The following is a 23,895-nucleotide window of genomic DNA, read 5'->3' on the forward strand; positions in this document are numbered from 1 at the left end:
ACTACAGAACCCTAAAGAGAGATACAGAAGAAGACCTCAGAAGATGGAAAAATATACCCTGTTCATGGATAGGCAGAACTAACATCATCAAAATGGCGATATTACCAAAAGTTCTCTATAAGTTCAATGCTATCCCAATCAAAATCCCAACAGCATTTCTCGTAGAAATAGATAAAACAATCAGGAAATTCATATGGAATAATAAAAGACCCAGAATAGCAAAAACAATGCTAAGCAGGAAGTGTGAATCAGGCGGTATAGCGATACCAGACTTCAAACTATACTACAGAGCAATAGTAACAAAAACAGCATGGTACTGGTACCAAAACAGGTGAGTGGACCAATGGTACAGAATAGAAGACACAGTAACCAATCCACAAAACTACAACTATCTTATATTTGATAAAGGGGCTAAAAGCATGCAATGGAGGAAGGATAGCATCTTCAACAAATGGTGCTGGGAAAACTGGAAATCCATTTGCATCAAAATGAAACTGAAACCCTTTCTCTCGCCATGCACAGAAGTTAACTCAAAATGGATCAAGGAGCTCGATATTAAATCAGAGACACGGCGTCTGATAGAAGAAAAAGTAGGCTATGATCTACATACTGTGGGGTCGGGCTCCAAATTCCTCAATAGGACACCCATAGCGCAAGAGTTAACAACTAGAATCAACAAATGGGACTTACTCAAACTAAAAAGTTTTCTCTCAACAAAAGAAACAATAAGAGAGATAAACAGGGAGCCTACATCCTGGGAACAAATCTTTACTCCACACACTTCAGATAGAGCCCTAATATCCAGAGTATACAAAGAACTCAAAAAATTAGATAATAAGATAACAAATAACCCAATCAACAAATGGGCCAAGGACCTGAACAGACACTTCTCAGAGGAGGACATACAATCAATTAACAAGTACATGAAAAAATGCTCAACATCGCTAGCAGTCAGAGAAATGCAAATCAAAACCACCCTAAGATACCATCTCACTCCAGTAAGATTGGCAGCCATTAAGAAGTCCAACGACAACAAGTGCTGGCGAGGATGCGGGGAAATGGGTACACTTGTTCATTGTTGGTGGGACTGCAAAATGGTGCAGCCAATTTGGAAAGCAGTATGGAGATTTCTTGGAAAGCTGGGAATGGAACCACCATTTGACCCAGCTATTCCCCTTCTCGGTCTATTCCCTAAAGACCTAACAAGAGCATGCTACAGGGACACTGCTACATCGATGTTCATAGCAGCACAATTCACGATAGCAAGATTGTGGAACCAACCTAGAAGCCCTTCAATAGATGAATGGATTAAAAACATGTGGCATTTATACACAATGGAGTATTACTCTGCAATAAGAAATGACAAAATCATAGAATTTGGAGGGAAATGGATGGCATTAGAGCAGATTATGCTAAGCGAAGCTAGCCAATCCCTAAAAAACAAATGCCAAATGTCTTCTTTGATATAAGGGGAGTAACCAAGGACAGGGTAGAGACGAAGAGCTTGAGAAGAAGATTAACATTAAACAGGGATGATAGGCGGGAGGGAAAGGGAGAGAGAAGGGAAATTGCATGGAATTGGAAGGTGAGCCTCAGGGTTATACACAATTACATATAAGAGGAAAGGAGGGGTAGGAGAAAAATTATATAAGTGGAAGAAACGATTTATAGTAGAGGGGGTGGAGAGAGAGAAGGGGAGGGGAGGGGAGGGGGGATAGTGGAGAATGGGATAGACAGCAGAATACATCAGTCACTAGAAAGGCAATTTGTAAATCAATGGAAATGTAACTGATGTGACACAGCAATCTGTATAGGGGGTAAAAATGGGAGTTCATAACCCACTTGAATCAATCTGTGAAATATGGTATATTAAGAACTATGTAATGTTTTGAACAACCAACAATAAAAAAAAGAACATAGAAATTAATTCAATAATGTATACAAAACTGCCTTTTGAAATTTAAAGTGCCTAATACTATAAAAAGTTAAGTATAGAAATAATTATTTTATTTTCTTGTTTATTACTCTACATATATTTTCCTTAAAGTCAGTGACACAATACAGTTGAAAATAATTATTTTTAGCCCCTATCTATTAATTTAGAGCCTTTTAAATTTTGACACAGGTCTCATTAAATTGCTGAGGTGGGCTTTGAACTTATGATCATCCTGCCTCAGCCTTCCAAGTCACCAGGATTACAGGCATGTGCTACCATGACTGATTATAATTTCATTTATACGAAGTTTAGGAATAAGCAAAACAAATCTATAATGGAAATCAGAGTACTAGTTACTTTTTTTTTTTTTTTTTTTGGTATCGGGGATTGAACTCAGGGGCACTTAATCACTGAGCCACATCCCTAGCCCAATTTTGAATTTTATTTAGAGACAGGGTCTCACTGAGTTGCTTAGCAGCTCGCTTTTTGCTGAGGCTGACTTAAAACTCATGATCCTCTTATCTCAGCCTCCTGAGATGCTGGGATTACAGGCACTAGTTACCTTTTGAGGGGATATGGACTGGGAGAGAGAATAAGGGAATTTTCTGGGTGGTGATTATGAACAAGTGTATATATTTTAAAATAAAAAGTCATCATGGTACTCGCTTTCAAAGCATATATCTAAAAATCGAAATGATACAGACAAGATTGGCATGGCACTGTACAAGGATGACATACATGTTCATGAAGCATTCCATATTCTAGGTACATTTTAACAAAGACTGGGACACAATTCAGTGGTACATTACCTGCCTAGCTTGCGCCAGGCACTGGGTTTGATCACTAGCACCAAAACAAAAATAAAGGAAACATAAAGAGTGTCATACTAAGACACAAATGTCTCAAAATTTAGCCCACTGGCAATAAAGGAAAGATATTGACGGGGGTGGGGTACCAGGGGTTGAACTCAGGGACACTCAACCACTAAGCTACATCCCCAGCCCTATTTTGTATTTTGTTTAGAGACAGGGTCTCAATGAATTGCTCAGTACCTTGCTTTTGCTGAGGCTGGCTTTGAACTCGTGATCCTCCTGCCTCAGCCTCCCGAACCCCTGGGATTACAGGCATGCACCATTGCGCCAGCTTAAAAGGAAAGATTTTAAAAGTGTCCAAGGAGGGCTGGGATGTAGCTCAGTAGTAGAGAGTTTGCCTAGCATGTGTGAGGCACTGGGTTCAATCCCCAGCACTGCAAAACTAGAAATACATATATACATAAATATGTTCACGGAGAAAAGAGGTCACATAAAAAAACCAAAGAATCATAATAGCATCAGACATTTCATAGCGGGGGAAATGAAATAATGTCTTCAAAATTCTAGATCCAAATTCTTTCTTTCTTTTCTTTCTTTCTTTCTTTCTTTTTTTTTTTTTTTGGTACCAGGGATTGAACTTAGGGGCACTTGGTCACTGAGCTACATCCCCAGCCCTATTTTGTATTTTATTTACAGTTAGGGTTTCACTGAGTTGCTTAGCGCCTCGTCCTTGCTGAGGCTGCTTTGAACTTACAATCCTCCTGCGTTGGCCTCTGGAGCCCCTGGGATTGCAAGTGTGTGCCACCGCACCTGCCTGGATGGAAATTATTTCTAACTGAGAAGTTTTTTAGCCAGCCAAGTATGTGGGAATAATTACATTTCTATGTAATTAATAATTATATTTCTACGTAAAAAAAGAATACAAAACAAACAAACCATCATGGAGAAGGGCTCCCAGCCTTGAGAAGGACTCTTACTTGAGAAGTACCCTACTGAGAAAAGAGCAATGATTCTGATGTCCAGAATTCAGTTTTAAAGAAAAAAAAAAAGAAAAAACCCAAACCCCAAACCTCCCAAATTGTCGAGAAATGAATCGAACAATATAACAGACATCAAGATCAACTTGATGATGGACTTTAAAATAATTATGAATTGACTATTTTGTACAAACCCAGAGGCTGGTGGTGCAGCTGAGACGTTGAATGCATGCTGAGTGTGCAACAGTGCCCAGATTCAAATCCCTGGCACCAAAAACAAAAAAATAAAGTCCCATGAAAAACTGAAAGATAGAAAATATTAAGGGTCGACAAAAATGTGAACAAACTATAGGAAAGACATTATAGAAAATCATATGGAAGTTTTCAAAAAATTATATATAAAACTATTATATGATCCAATAATTGTACTATTAAGCATATATCCTAAGAATTTGAAACCAATATTCTTTTTTTAACTAAAAAAATTATTTTTCACAATACCTTTATTTTATTTATTATTATTATTTTATGTGGTGCTGGGGATTGAACCCAGTGCCTCACACATGCTAGGCAATCGCTCTACCACTGAGCCACAACCCCAGTCTTGTTCTTTAAAAAAGTTTTGAGATGAGGTCTTGCTGTGTTGTCCAGGCTATTCTCAAATTCATGGGCTTTAAGTGGTCCTTCTGCCTCAGCCTTCCAAGCAGCTGGGACTAAAATTAGTTATGTTGAAGAGCTATCTATATTGTTCATTGCCCAAGTTCATTGCAATACTATTCACAATAGCTAAGACATGTAATCCACCTAATCATTAATGAATACAGGGGATGCTATTCAGCCTTTAAAAAGAAGGAAATCGTATTATTTGTGAAATAAGGATAAATCAAATGGATTAATCAACTGATTAGATTATAGCCCTCATAATCCCAATTATTTCACTTCCTGCATTAACACAGGAGTTTTTTTGGGGGGGGACTAAACCACAATATCTGTCAATAAAAGAAAATAAAATTTTCTGGGCATGGTAGCACACACCTGTAAGTCCAGCTATTTGGGAAACTGAGGCAGGAAGACTGCAAGCTCAAGGCAGCTTTGGCAATGGAATGAGGCCCTTTTCTCAAAAAATGAAAAGGGCTGGGGATGTAGCTCAGTGGTAGGGCAGTTGCCTAGCATGTACAAAGCCCTGGGTTCAAACCCAGTTCTTGGGGAGTGAGAGGGAAGAATAAAAGAAAACTTTAAAAAAAAGTAATATGAAATTGGAACCCTTCTACAGTGCTGGTGGGAATTTAAAATATATCAGCCTTTCTGAAAAAGTCTGGCAGTTTCTCAGAAAGTTTAATACATTTTCATCTATGAATATTCATAGTAGCTTTATTCATAATAGCCATAAAGTGAAACAACTCAAATAGCCATCAACCAACAAATGGATAAACAAAATGTATATGCAGCCATACAATGGAATATTATTTAGACCTAGAAGGAATGAAGTATGATACATGCTACATCATGGATGAATCTTGAAAACATTATGCTATGTAAAAAAAGCCTGATATGAAAGATCACATGATGTGTGATTCCACTTTATTAAATATTAAAAAGAGGAAGTTTAACTTGTTGGGGTTGTAGCTCAGTGGGTGAGTGCTTGCCTCACATGGATTCAATCCTCAGCACCACATAAAAAATAAATAAATGAAGATATTGTTCAATCTGGCAAAGTAGTACACCCCTGTAATCCCAGCAGCTAGGGAGGCTGAAACAGGAGAATTGTGAGTTCAAAGCCAGCCTCAGCAACAGTGAGGCACTAAGCAACTCAGTGAGACCCTGTCTCTATAAATAAAATACAAAAATAGGGCTGGGGTTGAGTGCCCCTGAATTCAATCGTGGTACCCCAATAAAGAAACAAATAAATAAAAGGGTTTATCAGTAGACTCAAACCAGGTGAAGAAAGAATCAGAACTTTCAGGGGAAAAGAAAAATGTATGCAAGATGGGCCTGGGGCTATGCCTATAATCACAACTATGTGGGAAGCTGAGTCAGGAGGACCAAGAGTTTGAGGCCAGCCTGGACAACTTAGCAAGACCCTGTCTCAAAAAAGGAAAGGAGACTGGGGATTAGCTGAATGGTAGAGTGCTTACAGAGCATGTGCAAGGCACTAGTTTCAATCCCCAGTACAACTAAATAAATAATATTTAAATGATAAAACATTTTGAAGAGATACTTCACTAAAGTATATGAATGACAAATAAGCACATGAAAATAGGCTCAGCATTATTAGTCATCAGGGATATGCAAATTTAAACCACAATAAAACACTAAGACACGTTTACTAAACTGACTACAATTAAAAAGGATTGACGAAACCAAATGCTAGTGAGAATGCAAATCTTCAGGAACTTTACTACATTGATGGTACAATGGTATAGCCACTTTGGAAACCGGTTTAAGTTAAATATACACTTACTCAGCAATCCCACTTTTAGGTACTTACTCAAGAGAAATAAAAACATGTCTACCCAAAGACCTGTATACAACCATTCATCACAATTAACAGCCAAATGCCTGGAAATAACATTAATATCTATGGTCTGCTGAATGGAAAAAAAAAAAGAAAACTATGTTAAGATTCATATAATGAACTTTGATTTCTACACAAACACATGTGTGTATACATAATTAGATACGTCTAAAGTATATTCAGTGTAAATGTGCCTCCAAAAATGCTACCCTAAGTCACCTAGCACAAAGACACTTTTAATGTATTTACATTAAGGATTTTTAAAATTTCCACTGTTTCCACTATTAGGATGCTGATCCATAATGGGGTGCATGGGAAGAATAGAGGAACTTTGGGCAAGTTACGGGAGGGGGCACGGGGGAATGGGGGCAGGAAAGATGGTGTAATGAGATGAACATCATTACCCTAGGTACATGTATGACTGCACATATGGTGCTATGCTATATCCTGTACAACCAGAGAAATGAAACATTGTGCTGAAATTGTGTACAATGAATCAAATGCATTTTGCTGCCATATATGCCTATTTAGAATAAATAAGTAAACTTTGAAAAAATTTCCACTGTTAACCAGAGACTGAAATAAGATAAAGCCAGAATGAGATCAAGCCAATAAAATTAAGCCAGAATTTCCTGACACTGGATAGCTTATAGACACGTTAGCATCTTTTATACAATAAAGAAATTTTTTTTAAAATTTATTTTTGGGGGGGCGGGGGAGGTGGTGGGGATTAAGCCTAGGGCTTTGCACATGCTAAGCAGGCACTGTACCGTTGAGCTACATACCCCCAGCTCAGGCAAAATTTTTTTTGGGGGGATAGCAGGGATTGAACCCAGGTGTACTCAATCACTGAGCCACAACTCTAGCCCTATTTTGTATTTTATTTAGAGACAGGGTCTCACTGAGTTGCTTAGCACCTTGCTTTTGCTGAGGCTGGCTTTGAACTCACAATTCTCCAGTTTCAATCTCTTGAGCTGCTGGGATTACAGGCATGCTCCACCGCTGGCCAGGCAACATTTTTTAAATGGAAAGGTAGAGATGCTTTTCTTTACATTTTGAGGTAAAAATCGCTACTTAATAACTCCAAATTCATCTATTGAAGGGCATGTAGGTTGGTTCCACAGTTTAGCTATTTGAATTGTGCTGCTATAAACACTGATGTGGCTGTGTCCCTGTAGTATGCTGTTTTTAAGTTCTTTGCGTATAGACAGAGGAGAGGGATAGCTGGGTCAAATGGTGTTTCCATTCCCAATTTTCCAAGAAATCTCCATACTGCTTTCCTAATTGGATGCACCAATTTGCAGTCCCACCAGCAGTGTATGAGTATACCTTTTCCCCACATCCTTGCCAACACTTACTGTTATTTGTCTTCATAATAGCTGCCACTCTGACTGGAGTGAAATGAAATCTTAGAGTAGTTTTGATTTGCATTTCTCTAATTGCTAGCGATGATGAACATGTTTTCATATATTTGTTGATTGAATATAATCTTCTGAGAAGTATCTATTCAAGTCCTTGGCCCATTTATTGATTAGAAACTGTGGAACCAACCTAGATGCCCTTTAATAGATGAATGGATTAAAAAAGGTGGCATATATACACAATGGAATATTACTCAGCAATAAAAGAGAATAAAATCATGGCATTTGCAGGTAAATAGATGGTGTTGGAGAAGACAATTCTAAGTGAAGTTAGCCAATCCCCCCAAACCAAATGCCAAAAGTTTTCTCTGCTATAAGAAGCCTAATTCATAGTAGAATAGGGAGAGGGAGGAGCAAGGGAAGAATTGAAGAACTCTAGATAGCGCAGAGGGGTTGGAGGGAGAGAGAGGAGGCATGGGGTTAGAAATGATGGTGGAATGTGATGGACATTACTATCCAAAGTACACGTATGAAGACATGTATTGGTGTGAATATACTTTGTATACAATCAGAGATATGAAAAATTGTGTAATAAGAATTGTAGTGCATTCTGCTGTCATATATAAATAAAAGAAATTTACTGAAACTAAAAAAACAAACTCCAAATTCAGAGTATATTCAAAAGGAATATGTTGAAACAAAAATTTAAAAAGTGGTAAAGGCCTTGAACATCAATATTTATAGCTTGTCCAATACTTGTGCTATAGAGTATTAAACACTTGTGCTGTGTCATGGGAAGATCAGAATCTAGGAAGTTCTAAACTCATTTCCTTTCCTCTAAACACAGTAGAAGATCCTGACATCAGAGAAACAACTAACAAAAGGCATAATTCTGTAAAAGCCGGATATTAAGAGAAAAAAATTTCACACTTTTACAGAAAAGCGTGATGGATGAAAAAGACTGCAAATAATGTACTATTAACTGCAACTTTACTTTCAAATAAGACTTCTGCTATGAAACTGTTTCAATACTTGTGTTCCTTGCCCCTGGCATTGATTACTACTGCCATCTAGCAGCAGGTTCAAAAATAAGAGAACTGAAAAAAATCAAAATGTAACTCCAAACATAAGGATATTTTAACATATTAATAATTAAAGTTCTGCTGTTAATCATGATAACTGAAATTGAACTGTTTCTCAGAAGTTCCTCTCTTCCCTGAACAATGTAAATTATTGGCTCCAAATGAACTAAACTTTTACTTCAACTCTAATCTCCCCCAAATTCCAATCTGTGTTTCTGCCTAGAACCCTTCATCTGAACATGCTGCCAAAACTTCTAATTAAATATATGCAAAAGATTAACTTGCATCCCTAAAATCTCTCTGTTAGCTGGTCAGGTAGGTTCAGAATCAGAATCATCTTTCATTAAAGGGAAGCAAGAGTCAACTAGCCAATGAATCCTACCTTGAAATCCACCCTTCATACCTATCTCCTCAAGCTGCCTTTACAAGATCCTCTTTGTTTCTCACTATCTCTCGGCTGCAAGTGCAGTGACCTACCTCATTCCTGACAAAGAGGACAGGAAACACTATTTAACATCTAATGGCTCCTGGACAAAGATGAACAGAAGAATTCTTGCATCCCCTAGAAGAAATTTCAACCATAAAATTTCACGTCATTAAAAAAAAAAAATTCAGGATGACATTACCTGGGGGAAAAAAAGCAAATGTATGATTTCACAAACACTGCTTGATATTTTATGGGGGGAGGGGGTAAAGTACCAGGGATTAAACCCAGGGGCACTCAGCCACTGAGCCACATCCCCAGCCCTATTTTGTATTTTATTTAGAGATAGGGTCTCACTGAGTGCCTCACCTCCATTGCTTAGTGTCCCACCTCCATTGCTGAGGCTGGCTTTGAACTCAGAATCCTCCTGTCTCAGCCTCCAGAGCAGGTGGGATTACAGGCATACACCACCACGCCCGGTTTAATGCTTAGTATTTTTAAAGTATAACATTCTTTTCTTGTTTCTGTATGGCTTCAGACATTGAAGGAAAAATTGAACTTGTGAATATCTGTATTTTGTACAATCTTCAATATTTATTGTGTAAAATCTATTCCTTTGGTCAGTAAAATTTAAAGGATTGCTAGTCTCTCCAAGAATCCTACATCCTACCCATACTCAAGAGCTACTTCAAATTCTACTATACCTTTATTAATCCAGCATACAATGAGTTTTTACTTCCTCTGAATGCCAAAATATTGTTTATTTATACAGCAATAATAACATGCTAAATATACTAGAGTGTTAATATCTCTGTTTTACATATTTATTTTTGTTTTCCCCTTTTATATAGTATAAAACTTGAGGACTAGTAACACGTTCTCCAATTCTTTATTTTTTTTTAAGAGAGAGTGTGGGGGGGAGAGAGAGAGAGGGAGAGAGAGAGAGAGAGGGAGAGAGAGAGAGAGAGAGAGAGAGAGAGAGAGAGAGAGAGAATTTTTAATATTTATTTTTTAGTTCTCGGGGGACACAACATCTTTGTTGGTATGTGGTGCTGAGGATCAAACCCGGGCTGCACGCATGCCAGGCGAGCGCGCTACCGCTTGAGCCACATCCCCAGCCCTCTACAATTCTTTAATACCAATTCTACTGCCAGTCTAAGAAATCCTACTTCCTGTAAGAGGAGTATGCATACTAACCCACACAAAATATATTCAATAGAGGAAAACAAGGAGGCAAAGATAAGAATTACATACATATGTGAAACAATGGCAGTTTAAACAGGAAAGGCTCACAAAAACAACGCCTGAGCCTCAGAGGCAATTATCTTCCCCACCTTTTTTAGGAAAGTAAAGTTCTTACATAAGAAATAAATTGAATAGTAACAATATGGATAGAACATCCATAACCATAACTTTGAGAAGGTGAATTTGCCCCAAATTGTCACCCCAAAGTGTCAGGAAGCTAAAAAAGGGTTAAAATTTGGAAACATTACCTTCCAGTCTTCCACAGTAACTGATGAACAGAAAGTATTCAATAAACATTTGACAGTTTAAATGTAGTAACTAGCTAGGTTCTAGAAACTCAAAAGTAAATAATATATTCAAAATGCTACTTTGATCTCACAGAATACCTTATAGGATCAAACTATCTCAAATTTCCAGTATGTAATAAATATTATATGACATAAACATGTTTTGGTACAAAAAATCCATATAACTAATCATTCAAGACTTTAAAAATAACCCATTGATTCATAAATTATACTCCTCTTATCAGAAATGCCTCAGGGGATTTGACTCTCAAACTGCATAGCTCCTAAGAAAAACATTAATTTGATTTTATAATCTCAGGGAATATGTTTAGGGGGAATAAAATAACAACAACTCAGTATTACATTAAATGAAAATTAGTGAGAGCACACGGGTAGGGAGGGGTTGGAAATCAACCAAACAATGTGAGAAATTTAGCTTTAATGCCTATTTCTTTTTTTCTGAAAATATACTGCTGTTCCACATACTAACAGCTTTAGGTCTCCGTAATGCAAAGCTGATGAAGGATCAAGAAAGAAAAGGGAAGGGCTCTGACAGAATGAGAATCTCCATAAAAATACAGTGACAGCACATAGGAGTTGGAAAACAAAATGAGAAATGAACGCGGCATTCCTGGCATTCAGCATGAGCTGAAGAGGTGATGCTGTGGGAAAAGAGGCAGCATTTTTACAGGAAAACACCTGCAGGAGACATTTGACAGGATGGGGCTTACTTTTTTGACAGGAGGGTTGAACTTCAGTGAATCTCAGATTCTACCTAAACCTTGTTTTTTTTCACATACCACGTTTTTTTTTTTTGGTGCATGTGTGTGCAGGCGCGCGTGCTGGGGTTTAAAGGCTAAAACCTCAGTCCTTTTTATTTTTTGAAAGAGGGTCTTGCCAAATTGCTGAGGCTGGCCTCAAACCTGGTATCCTCCTGCCTCAGCCTCCCAAGTCACTGGGATTACAGGCACCTGAGCACCACCTTGCCATTTGTTCTAATGACTGTTTATTTTGTGTGCATTGATGATACAATATTAACTAACATTACTGAATTCCTGCTATATGCAAGACATTTTTCTAAATAACTTTATTATACAGTATACCTCAGCCTTCCAGACAGCTGTATAAATTAGGTACACTCCTTCCATTTTATAATTAGGACAAAAAGGCTTAGAAAGGGTAGGTGTTTTCCCTAAGGTCACTCAGTTCACAAATGCAAAGCAAGAACTGGAACTCAAATCTGGTTGTAGGAGCCCACACTGTTAAACACTTACCTATACTGCCACTCAAATGATACAAAGGACCTATTACACAGCATTTTAACTTTTTTTTCATTAATTTTTTTTGGTAATCGTAGAGGGGCAGCATGCTTTATTTTATTATTTATTTATTTATTTATTTTTTAATATGGTGCCAAGGATGGAACCCAGTGCCTCACACATGCTAGGTAAACACTCTGCCACTGAGCTATAGCCCCAGCCCATATAAAACATTTTTAAATGTTCACTGTATTATTAGAATTATTATTTACCCTAAGGAAATTGATAATAATTTGAACAATCATACTATTAAAATATTTTAAATACATACATGTGAAAAGCCTTGATATTAAATGAAAAAAAATTTATTTTTAAGAAATGAAAATATCAATGACGTGAAATCCAGTGCAAATTGTGGTTACCTGTAGCACACATGCAAATTTCTAAATACTTATAGGCTTAAAAAAAAGATTTAAAATAGTATCAGTTGTGATACATAATAAATTAAAAATAGCCATCTTATGTAGCTTGTTTTCTTATATCACATTAACACTTGTTGATTAATGATACTGAATAAAACCAGTGGGGAAGGAACATAATTTATTTAACAGTATTTGTTTTAAGTCCTTTAAATAATCACTAATGTTATTATTATTATTATTATTATTATTATTATTATTATTATTATTTTTGAGGTCTGGGGATTGAACCCAGGGCCTTGTGCATGTGAGGCAAGCACTCTACCAACTGAGAGATATCCCCAGCACCCAACACTAGTTTAATTCTGATGACATCCTACAAGGTACTTATTGTTACTACTGTAGGTCGAGGTGGCACATGCCTGCAATCCTAGCAGCTCAGGAGGCTGAAGCAGAAGGATCGAAAATTCAAAGCCACCTTGAGCAATTTAGGAAGACCCTACCTCAAAACCAAAAAAGGGTTGGAGATTTGGCACAGTGGTTAAGAGCCTGGGTTCAATCCCTGCTGCCAAATAAAAAATTAAAAAAAAAAAAAAAAAAAAGATACCTACTAACACCAAGGAACACGTAAAAGAAATACTTAGACATGACAGACTGATCTAAATTATCAGGAAAATGTTTTTGGTTAAGATGGAACACTAAGCTTTAGAAGAGGGCTCTTCTAATTTTCCTATGACTTTGTAGTATTACCAAAGCAAAATTAAATTTTGAGGCATGGTAATATCAACTTAAAACCTCAGAGAGACAAAATGTTTTACATTTTTTTTGATCCATTCAACACATGAAGAGGAAAACTGTCAAAGAGCTTTAAAAAAAGAGAGAGAAAAGAAATCACATATACTCGTAGAATTTAAAACAGAACACTAAATTTGAATTCTTTTAAGGTGAGATTGAGAATATAACCTTACATTTTGTTTATAAAATAATTTTACCATTTTGCAAAGGATGACAGTATTTATCATCTTGTCTGATTCTACAACTTCGCAAGTAGGACAAGTACTTGTAAAAATTATTCTTATTTTATAAGTGAATACACAAAACTTAGAAAAGTTAAACATTTTGCATGATCTAGATATATATATTCTGACTCAAAGCGCTTCTCTCACACCATGTTGCCAACAATTTTATGCTTTATACTTGTTCAAGTTGTTTTACAACAATTAATGCTTGGCCAAGAAAATTTGGAAAATAATACAGAACATAAAATGGAGTTTTATGATCTTTAAAATGTTAATAGAGTTTTACTAATTATCATGTGCTGTACAATCTAACTAGCTAGAAGGATGTACCATTTAGTCCTGCCAAAATGAACCTGGAACCCAAGAAAAATCTGCATTTAAAACTAAGTGAATCTAATTTAAATGCTTAAATATGAAATAATATGGCCATGCAACAGTATGGGTTGGGTATCCCTTATCTGAAATGCTTGGTACCAGAAGTGTTTTGAATTTTGGAATATTTCCATATTCATAATGAGATATCTTAGAATAGGACCCAAGTCTGAACACAAAATTCAAAAGGCTTCCTATACACCTTATATACATAGCCTAAAGGTAATTTTACAGTTTTTAGTGATTCTGAAAAAAACTCATGATATCAAACTGTCCATTGTGGCATCTGTTGGTACTCAAAAAGTTTTGGATCTTAGTCACTTGAAGGCCACTTACTAGATCAAGAAACAGGGCTAATTGGGGGGAAAAAAAAAAACAGGGCTAGTGAACCCAATGTAAGCATCTAACAAATAAGTGAAATAGTTTAGGTTTAGGTTACTGGAAAGAATTATTGTTTAAATTATATAATTAGATAATTAAGAAAACTCTTCACAAAAATGAAGTGTATAAACATTAAAATCTTCACTGGGTGTACTGTTGCATGCCTATAATCCCAGACTCCAGAGGCTGAGGCTGGATTGTGAATTCAAAGTCTCAGCAATGTAGCGAGGCCCTAAGTAACTTAGGGAGACCCTGTCTCTAAATAAGATATAAAAAAGGGCCAGGGATGTGGCTCAGTGGTCAAATACCCCTGGGTTCAATTCCCAGTACCCTCCCCCCAAAATTTAAAATTTTGTGGCCTATAAATTGTATACTATATATATCTTCATATCCTGAAATTGAGTGGTAGACCACTTAAATTGGAGATGGACCAACACTAGTTCCATAATTTATCTGACACCTACACTGAAGAATGTAAGTACCAGAGTAAAGAAGTTGGAAAGATTTCTTTGGAAAAAGTTTATATGGACTATTGTAGAATTTTTTTCCTTGTTTTCAGCTATGTACAAGCACAGTTTTGACCTGGTCCCCTGTAAACTGCTGATACAGGAGTCATGCTAGAAAATTCTAAGAGACTGTGCTGGCTAACTGCTCACATAGCAAAAGGAGAACTGGCTGCACTACACTGTTATGGGCTTGACTACTCACACTTTATTAGAGCAAAGGATGAGAGACTTATGCTGGGTTTGGTGATACATGCCTGTAATCTTAGGGGGCTTGGAAGGCTGAGGTAGGAGGACTGCAAGTTCAAAGCCAGCCTCAGCCACTTAGCAAGACCCTCCACAGCTCAGGGAGACCCTATCTCTAAATAAAAGATAAAAAGGGTTGGGATGTGGCTCAGTGGTTAAGTGCCCCCTTGGTTCAATCCCCAGTAGTAAAAAAATAAATAAATAAAATGAAAGGCTTTTTGTTGTGGATATGTCAGCATCACAGGTCTGGAGACAGCTTAAAAGGGACTTTGCCCAATAAGAAACATTTAGATGACAATGGGAAGTTTTAAAGAAAAGTTTAAAGGACTGGAAACTAAGGACTGTTAAATAGCTGGCTAGATGTATCACCAATATAGATAGCACAGACTGCTAGCACATCAGCAGATCACTAGCTAGAGACAAAAATTACATCAGTTAGGTATAGATATGTGATAAACTTCTTAACTAACAGGATGTAAGAGAAAACAATATGGGTCATTTCCTCCCTGGTCTGAAACTTCTCAACTTGTGTTTCTTGCTCTTTGCCCTTCCTACTCCCTGCAAGAAGCAGAGATTGTCACTGAATAGTTACTCTATGTTGAATACCAAACTTAAGCTGATTTTCATACATTCTGTTATCCTGATGTATCTATACCAGTATCATAGGGAACAAACCCAGATTTTTCTTGGGTTCCAGGGTCATTTTGGCAGGACTAAATGGTACATCATTCTATGGTTTGGATGTGAGGTGTCCCCCAAAAGCTCACATGTGAGACAATAGAAGAAGATTTGGAGGAAAAATAAGAAATAGCCTAATCAGTGAGTTAATCCCTGATGGGGTTAACTGAAGTGGTAGGGTATGGCTGGAGGAGGTGGGAATTGGGGCATGGCTTTGGTGTATATATTTGTATCTGCCAAGTAGAGTCTCTCTCTCTACTTCTTGATCACGATGTGAGCTGCTTCCCTCTGCCACACACACCATCATGATGTTCGGCCTCATCTTAAGCCCCCCAAAATGGAGCCGGCCTTCTATGGACTCAGACCTCTGATACCATGAGCCCTCAAATAAACTTTTCCTCCTCTATAGTTGTTCTGATCAAATCCTTTATTCACACAGCAAAAAAGCTGACTAAAACATCAACTCAATCAGAGCCTGTCTTCTGAAAATTATGAATTCTAGCCAGCAATTCTAGAAATCAAGCACTTTCTTCTAAGAAAAAAACCTGAAGTCATCAGAGCTACTGACTTCTTGATGGGAGGCTGTAGGGGATCCTATCGGTCCAGTTCTCTCTCTATAAAGCCTACTAAACATTCTGGGATAGGTGCAATGGGACTCAGAGGATTAATTTGATGGTTGAATGGTTTCTTATCATGAATTCCCATCACTTGACGTCATACTACTTAAACTGACAAGACACAAACCTATTACTACAGTAAACTGGGAAGGAGGCAACAGTATAAACAGTAATCTTTCTCCTTCAAACTGCAATGTTATGAAGTAATAGATAATTAAACAGCATCAATCATGAGCATATCAAGAAACTGAATGCTTACATCACATGAATTTTTTAAGGTAGAAGATAAGTATTTAAGATTTACTCTTCTAAAAGAATTCAGGTCTTAAGTGCAGATATGATAGGAATGTTCATTTACCTCTGCTGTTAGAGATAATTCAATGGAAAAGTTGGAGAAGCACCAACCTCCGGCAACTCTGAAAGTTCTTTTCATAGCAAACTGAAAGTCTAATTCACTAGTCATTTAACATGATTTTTTTCCTCTTATATCCCCTACTAAATCAGATGGACAGTATACCTTTATTTTGTTTATTTTTTTATGTGATGCTAAGGATTGACCCCAATGCCTCACACATGCTAGGCAACTACTCTGCCACTGAGCTACAGCCTCAGCCCCACTACTAAATCGTTATATACTTTGTGTTAGAGTGAATATGACCCCCAAGATACCTAAGTCCTAATTCCTAGAACCTATAAATATTCATTATATGACAACAAAAGGGCTTTAGAAGTGTTACTAAGCATCTGGAGATGGAGCAATTATCCTTGATTATCTGGATGGGCCCTACATGTAAATATGAGTGCTCTCATAAAAGGGAAACAGAGGGGGACTGGACTGAAGAAGAGAAGGTGATATGATGATGGAATGATACGCTTTGGAAAAAGGAGCCACAAGCCAAGGAATATAAAAAAACAGTAGAAGCTGAAAAAGGCTAGGAAATGGATCTTCCTTCATCAGAAAGAATCCGGCCTGCAATATCTTAACTTTAGCCCAGTGAAAATTATTTCAGTCAGGCTTCAGACCTCCAAAACTGAAAGAAAACATATTTGTTTTATCAGTAAGTTTTGTGATAATTTGTTATAGTGGCCATACAAAATTAATACACCTTTTTGATAGTTTAGCAGCGATGTGCACATGATCCAACTTATATTAAACTGAATTAACATGAGGATCGCTCCAGTTTAGAAATAGAGAAATTTTCTTGTTTTTTGCTATCAAGTAAATGAAAATACACAGAAATCACTGCAAATACAGTTCCTTCAAAGAAGTATGGTGAAAAAACAAAAGAGATGGGCATAGTGGCACAGTGCCTGCAATCCCATCGACTAGGGAGGCTAAGGCAGAAGGATAAGTTCAAAGCCAGACTCAGCAACTTAGTGAGTTCCTAAGCAACTTAGCAAGACCCTGTCTCAAAATAAAAAATAAAAAAGGCCTGGGGATGGAACTCAGTGTTTTAAGCTGCAGAAAGGGTAGTCATAACTTTAGGTTAAAACAAAAATACAACTCAAATACTGATGAACAAGGTGAGAGAAAAGAACTCAGAAAAGCAGTTATGTGGGCTGATTTATTTTTGTCTTAAACATAGAACAGCCTAAGGAAAGAACACAATCCAGACACTTCTCAGTTCGCACACCAGAACTGTCCTGAATCCAGGACAAGAAGGCAAGTGATCTAGATAGATAGAGGTGTGTTTCTATGCTACGTGCTACCACTGTTCTACTCTGTACAGTGGGTTCAAATGACGTCCAAATGTCAGAACAGAATCTGAAACGCAGATACAGTCAGGTGTAGTTGATGTAACACATTTTATATAAACTTCTCATCTGTTCCTCACAACTGTAAGAAATAGGCAAATTTGCTACTGATTTTAATTCTACAGTTGAAGAAGCAGAGGATGACTTAACCAAAGGTCCAAAACTGCCTCCACTCTGATGTCTTTCTACTTTATCAGTTTACCACCATTATCATAATCAACTTAATTTCAAATTTATTTTAAAGTAATTTTAAATAATCTCAAATTAGAAAACAGAAGTAGCATTTTGTAAGTAATACAATCTTTTAATTTTACATCCCTGTAAGCCGAATGCCACACTCTGCATTTTCCTTTGCGCTTTTATTCAATAAAGCTACACACATGGACGGGTAAATTAATGTCTAAGACCGTTTCTTTCTGTGAAAATGAGAACTATTAACAGCGCCTACCTCTAGAATGCTGTGAAGATTCAATGTTATAATACATACAAAGTGCTTAGCACAGTAGCTGTTATTATAGCACATACTACAGATTTTCACCAGGGTCTCCTCCCTGGTGAAAATCTGCTAACATGGAAAAATGCCAAACGCAGAAGGCGTGAGGAGAGGGAAAGTGAAGGAAAAAAGGACTTGTGACCCTTCCTTGGAAACTGGTGCTTAGCTTTTACCATAAAAATAACCCAGAGCACAGGAGCTGGGGAAGGCGTCGGCAACACCAGTCTGACCTGCACAAGGCACTGCAATGCAGCAGGACGTGCCGGTTTGATCCAGGGACTCTGACCCCATGCGAGAAGCCCCAACACGTGCTCCCTCCTCCCCGTCATTTCCGATTTCCCTCGGAGTTCCCCACCCTAGAGGTTCAGTGACTCGGGCTTTCATGACTCCACCCGGGCTCTAGTCGCCTGCCAAAAGACAGCTGCCCATCCCGGGACCGTCCCCGCTCAGCCCTGCAAAAGAGTACCTCTGCTGCAAACCCCAAACTGGAGCTGGAGAAAAATCGCGAGTTCGATAGTAGCTGAGAGCTGACGTCCGGAACTCCGCCCCCCCACCTCTTTGATTGGATAAAAGCGCAAAGGAAAATGCAGAGGATTGGTTAGCAGGAGAAAGGCGGCCAAAACCCCGAGGAAGAAAAAAGCAGGGGAGTGAAGGCGCCAGGTCTGTCCTCTAGCTAGCTCCCGATTGGACGGTAGAAAGGCGTATGCGTCTGCGTAGACCCAGTTTACGTAAAGCGTCACACAGCACCGTCCATACGCTGCGTTAACGGAAGTTTCAACCACCCCATTGGTTGGGATGGAAGTTTCAGCTGCGTCCAATAAAGGGCAAGAAAAAAGCAGGTTCCACCTCTTCCTCAGCGCTCCAAAACTTCCTGTTGATATCAGGATATGTGGGTTCTTTTCAGCGTTTAGACGCTAGCGCTTCCACTGATCCAAACACGGGTAGAGAACTGTTATGGTGACTAGGAGACTTGTACTGAGGGTGAGAAATAATTTGGTAGAGTCAGGCCCTGAAAAATCAGGGCAGGAAGCCTAATTCCATGTTTGAACGCGGAGGGTCCACTCCTTCTACTTCTCACTGGCGCGACTGTGGTTTAGAAATTCTGTGGTTATCATTGGATGAAAAAGTTATCAATTTGTAAGTAGCTCCGCCTTAGCCCCAGGGTGCTCTGGGATTTGTAGTCCCGGACGCTGAGGTCCTAAAGGATAAGTGTGGTGGTTGCTGTAGTTTTACCGCATTGTTCTTAATACCTGTTGACGTTTATTGTGGTTTTGATGTTTATTATGCTTTTATCCTTTCGTATATCAACACTGTTAAAGGCAAAGATAAAATTGAAAAATGTCATGTGTGCTCATAAAAGATAAATGTTAGTGTTTTCAAGAAACTTGTTTACTGACTGATGTGTCGGGCACTCTGCTAGGTGTTCATAGTTAGTGTGCATTAAAATTGTTTGTAAATTTTTGCTATTACAACAAAACCGCCTTTAATTTTCATATGGGTGACCATTGAAAATATTTGAACAGCCTGGTGCGGTGGGTTGTGTACGCCTGTAATCCCAGCGGTTGGGGAGCCTGAGGCAGGAGGCTCTTGAGTGCAAAGCCAGCCTGAGCAACTTTCCGATGCCCTAAGCAACTCAACGAGACCCTGTCTCTGATAAAATATAAAAAGGGCTGGAGATGTTGCTTGGTGATTAAGTACCCCTTTGGTTCAATGCCTGGTACTCCCCCAAAAGCAATTTTTCTAGATTTAAAAATTACGACTGATGGTTGGAATTACTTCATCTTTGTTTAAAAAATAAAATTATTTAAAAAAGTATTGTCCTGTATTTTTTCTTCAAAATCATTAGAGGTTTCAGGTTGTATGTAAATGGAACATTACAGATGTAACTCTTTATTCCCAATAAATGAAGTGTCACATTGATGAAAAACCACTTTAGTTCTCCTTTAATATTCTGTGCAGTATACTAAGTGAAATGTATCATTACAGTAAAGATTACCTTGAGTCAAAAATGCAAAATTACGTTTTAATGCTTTCATTAATCAACATTTTAATAGTATTTTTTTAACCTCCTGTTTTATGTTCTTTTCTTTGCTTTTGCATCCTATTTTAAATCAGTGATCCATTTGGGATATAAATTGAATATTCTATGACTAAGAATAAAACCCATTAAAAACTGTATCAAGGCTTCTGTGATTCAAGGCATCAAGGCTGTTATTGTGGTTAGCAGTGGTTAGCTAAGTGATAAATCAACTGACTGAATAAATTGTGTGCACTTTGGCCTGTTGTGTATAAACTTTTTTTTTAAGAGGTGAGGTGAAGCTCTTTTTGAGAGAGAGAGAGATTTTTTTTAATATTTATTTTTTAGTTTCTCGGTGGACACAACATCTTTATTTTATTTGATTGTGGTGCTGAGGATTGAACCCAGCGCCCTGAGCATACCAGGGGAACACGTTACTGCTTGAGCCACATCCCCAGCTGTTGTGTATAAACTTTTTTAAGTTCTCACAGGGCTTTTGGACGATCCCCAAGTGTTCCATTTCATTTCTTTTTTTTTTTTTAATTTAATATGTGCATGGTATGTGTTTCTATTTCTCTTGGGTGCAAACCTAAATGTAATATTGTTGATTTGTTTAATAACTGTTCACTTTGGGGGGGGGTGCTAGGGATTAAACCGAGCCCTCCCACATGCTAAACATATACTCTACCCCTGAGTTACACCCCCAGGCCCTAAGTATTCCTTTTATTCATTCATCATTCATTCTTTCATTCATTGGTACTGGAGATTAAACCTAGGGGTGCTTTACCACTAGTCACATCCCCAGCCCTTTTTTTTTTTTTTTTTTTTTTTGAGACAGGGTCTTGCTAAGTTGCTTAGAGCTTTGTTAAGTTGAGCAGGCTGGTCTGAGTTTGGGATCCTCCTGCCTCAACCTCTTGAGTCACTGAGATTACAGTTGTGCACCACTGCCTATTTTCTTAAGTGTTCTATTTTAAAGAGAAAAAGTTTTAATCACTTTTTTTGTGTGTGAATTTAAAAACTGAAACTCAAACAGATACCATTATTTTTTTTAATGGGATGAACCTCTCAATCATCTTTGTACATCATCTGTTGGACTGTAGCTTAAGGAGTGCATCAAAGTAAATATAAGGTGACTTTTGAGATGCAGGGAGAAAATATTAGAACCCCTATTTGTATTTACTTTTTTTTTAAGAAAGAGAGAGAATTTTAATATTTATTTTTTAGTTTTCAGTGGACACAACATCTTTGTTTGTATGTGGTGCTGAGGATCGAACCCGGGCCGCATGCATGCCAGGCGAGCACGCTACCATTTGAGCCACATCCCCAGCCCCTGTATTTACTTTTTAACCTTATTTTTCTTCTCATCTCTGTGTTTTAAAAATTTTGTACATGATATAATAGTGTAAACTTTTTGATATATATGTAAAAATAAATTTGTATTAGAATAAGTGATAATTTTGGTATTGACTTATGTGATCAAAAATAAATCAATCAAAAAATCAATGAAGGGCTGGGGATGTGGCTCAAGCGGTAGTGCGCTCGCCTGGCATGCGTGCGGCCCGGGTTCGATCCTCAGCACCACATACAAACAAAGATGTTGTGTCCGCCGAGAACTAAAAAATAAATATTAAAATTCTGTCTCTCTCTCTCCCTCTCTCACTCTCTTTTTTAAAAAATAAAATAAAATGTTTAAAAAAAAATCAATGAAGGCCAGGTGCAGTGGCTCACACTTGTAATCTCAACAATTTGGGAGGCTCAGGCAGGAAGATCATAAATTTGAGGACAGCCTCAGCAATATAGTGAGATCCTATCTCAAAATAAAAAGGGATGGGGATGTAGCTCAGTAATAAAGCCCCTGGGTTTAATCCCCAGTAAATCCCATATCCCACCCCACCAAAAAGAAGGAAAGAGGTTATTCTTTAATCACTAAAGAGCTAGTTTTAAGAAATAGTTTTAAATTGCATTATGAAGGGGGTAAATTATCATTTAAGAAACTACTATTAAAATGGTAAATCAAAAATTATATATACCCATATACACACATATGTACACAAAATATTTGTATTTGCTACTATTAAAATATACTATATAAGGGCTGGAGTCGTGGCTCAGTGGTAGAGTGTTTGCCTTGCACACCTGAGGCCCTGGGTTCAATCCTCAGCACCACATAGAAATAAATAAATATAAAGATATTTATATATATAATATGTAAAATATATATATATATATATATATATATATATATATATATATATATATATAAAATATGCTGCAAAGCCCAAATTGTACATAATACTGCTTGCAAATTCTTACACTTAATCACTATATCTAGCTCAGCCAGAGAAAAGGAACCCATAGGAGAGATACTGTAAGGTTTTGTTTTGTTTTTTTCCCCAAGGAATTGATTCATACAGTTGTTGGGGGCTGGCTAGGCAAGTCTGAAACAGTAGAGCAGGCCATCAGGGAAGGCAGGCTGGAATTCTCAGGCATGACCTACAGTCCAAGAAGAATTTTGTTGGGCAAACCTGTTCTGCTGTTTTGCTCTGAAGGCCTTTCAGTTGATTCAGGTTCACTCAGATTATCAAGGATAATCTCCTTAAAATCTACTGATTATGAAATGTTAATCTTATCTACAAATACCTTCCCAGCAACACAGAGTATTTGAATAGGTACTGATCATCAAGTTGAAAACTGATTATTACAGTCATATATATAGAAGAACTTCAGATCATTAAAGAGTAGGGTTTGAGACTTAGAATTTATTCCAGAGAACCATGTTTGATATTTTGTTATATTTGTGGGAGTAGGTTTATATAAGCATATAATATATATATAAACGATCTCATTTCCCCTTTCTGATAAAATATCTCTGAAAGGAACAGCCCTGGCCTTGGCTCTCTAATTCCCTGCCTTATTCCACTGACTATCTTTGAGACCCTAGCTTTTTAAGGGCTAGTCCTAAGCACCATGTTCCTTGGCCCAAATCTTGAATCCCAGAGTTCTTTGAAGATTGCCCAATATATAGAGGCCCACACCCAGACATGGCTCTACCACTGCCTCTGCTACATAAGGAGTACTTGCTGGCAAGCCACCAACTCTGGAGCTTCCGGAAATGTCAACAAGGCTGTCCTTGAAACCAGAGGTTGGGGGTGGTGAGAACATCTTGTGACAGGTGCTGGCTGGTTTTATACCAGTCACTATGACAAACTGCTCTTTTCAAGAGGTAGTGGTGTTAAAACTCCTTCAGTTTTAAGATGGACTTTATTAACCTCTTTTGCTTTGTAGAGATGAAAGTGGGGGAGGAGGTAGGGCTGGTACTGAAACTGATAATTATGTTAATCAAAAATACCACCTACCTCCAGAAAACTTTTTCATACAGCTACCAAAAAGTGATGTTTAAGCTTCATTATTCTCTCTTATTTATTTTTGAGGTGCTGGGGATTGAACCCAGAGCATTGTTCATGCAAGGCAGGCACTCTACCAACTGAGCTATACCC

General features: G+C 37.7%; 1 protein-coding gene across 3 annotated transcripts in view; it reads right to left on the reverse strand.

The window, feature by feature from the left end:
• Positions 1 to 23,895, reverse strand: part of WDR89 (WD repeat domain 89) — a 142,116-nt gene that overhangs the window by 28,468 nt on the left and 89,753 nt on the right. The window contains exon 1 of one of the 3 annotated variants that reach the window (XM_081292693.1): positions 18,848 to 18,916. The exons of the other annotated variants lie outside the window; for them this stretch is intronic. The gene's annotated coding sequence lies outside the window, so the exon portion shown is untranslated. Of the gene's footprint in view, positions 1 to 18,847; positions 18,917 to 23,895 lie in introns of those variants that run through there. 3 annotated transcript variants of the gene reach the window in all.

The sequence above is a fragment of the Spermophilus citellus genome (genome assembly GCF_964194105.1).
Source record: "Spermophilus citellus genome assembly, chromosome: 4".
Classification (NCBI taxonomy): domain Eukaryota; kingdom Metazoa; phylum Chordata; class Mammalia; order Rodentia; family Sciuridae; genus Spermophilus; species Spermophilus citellus.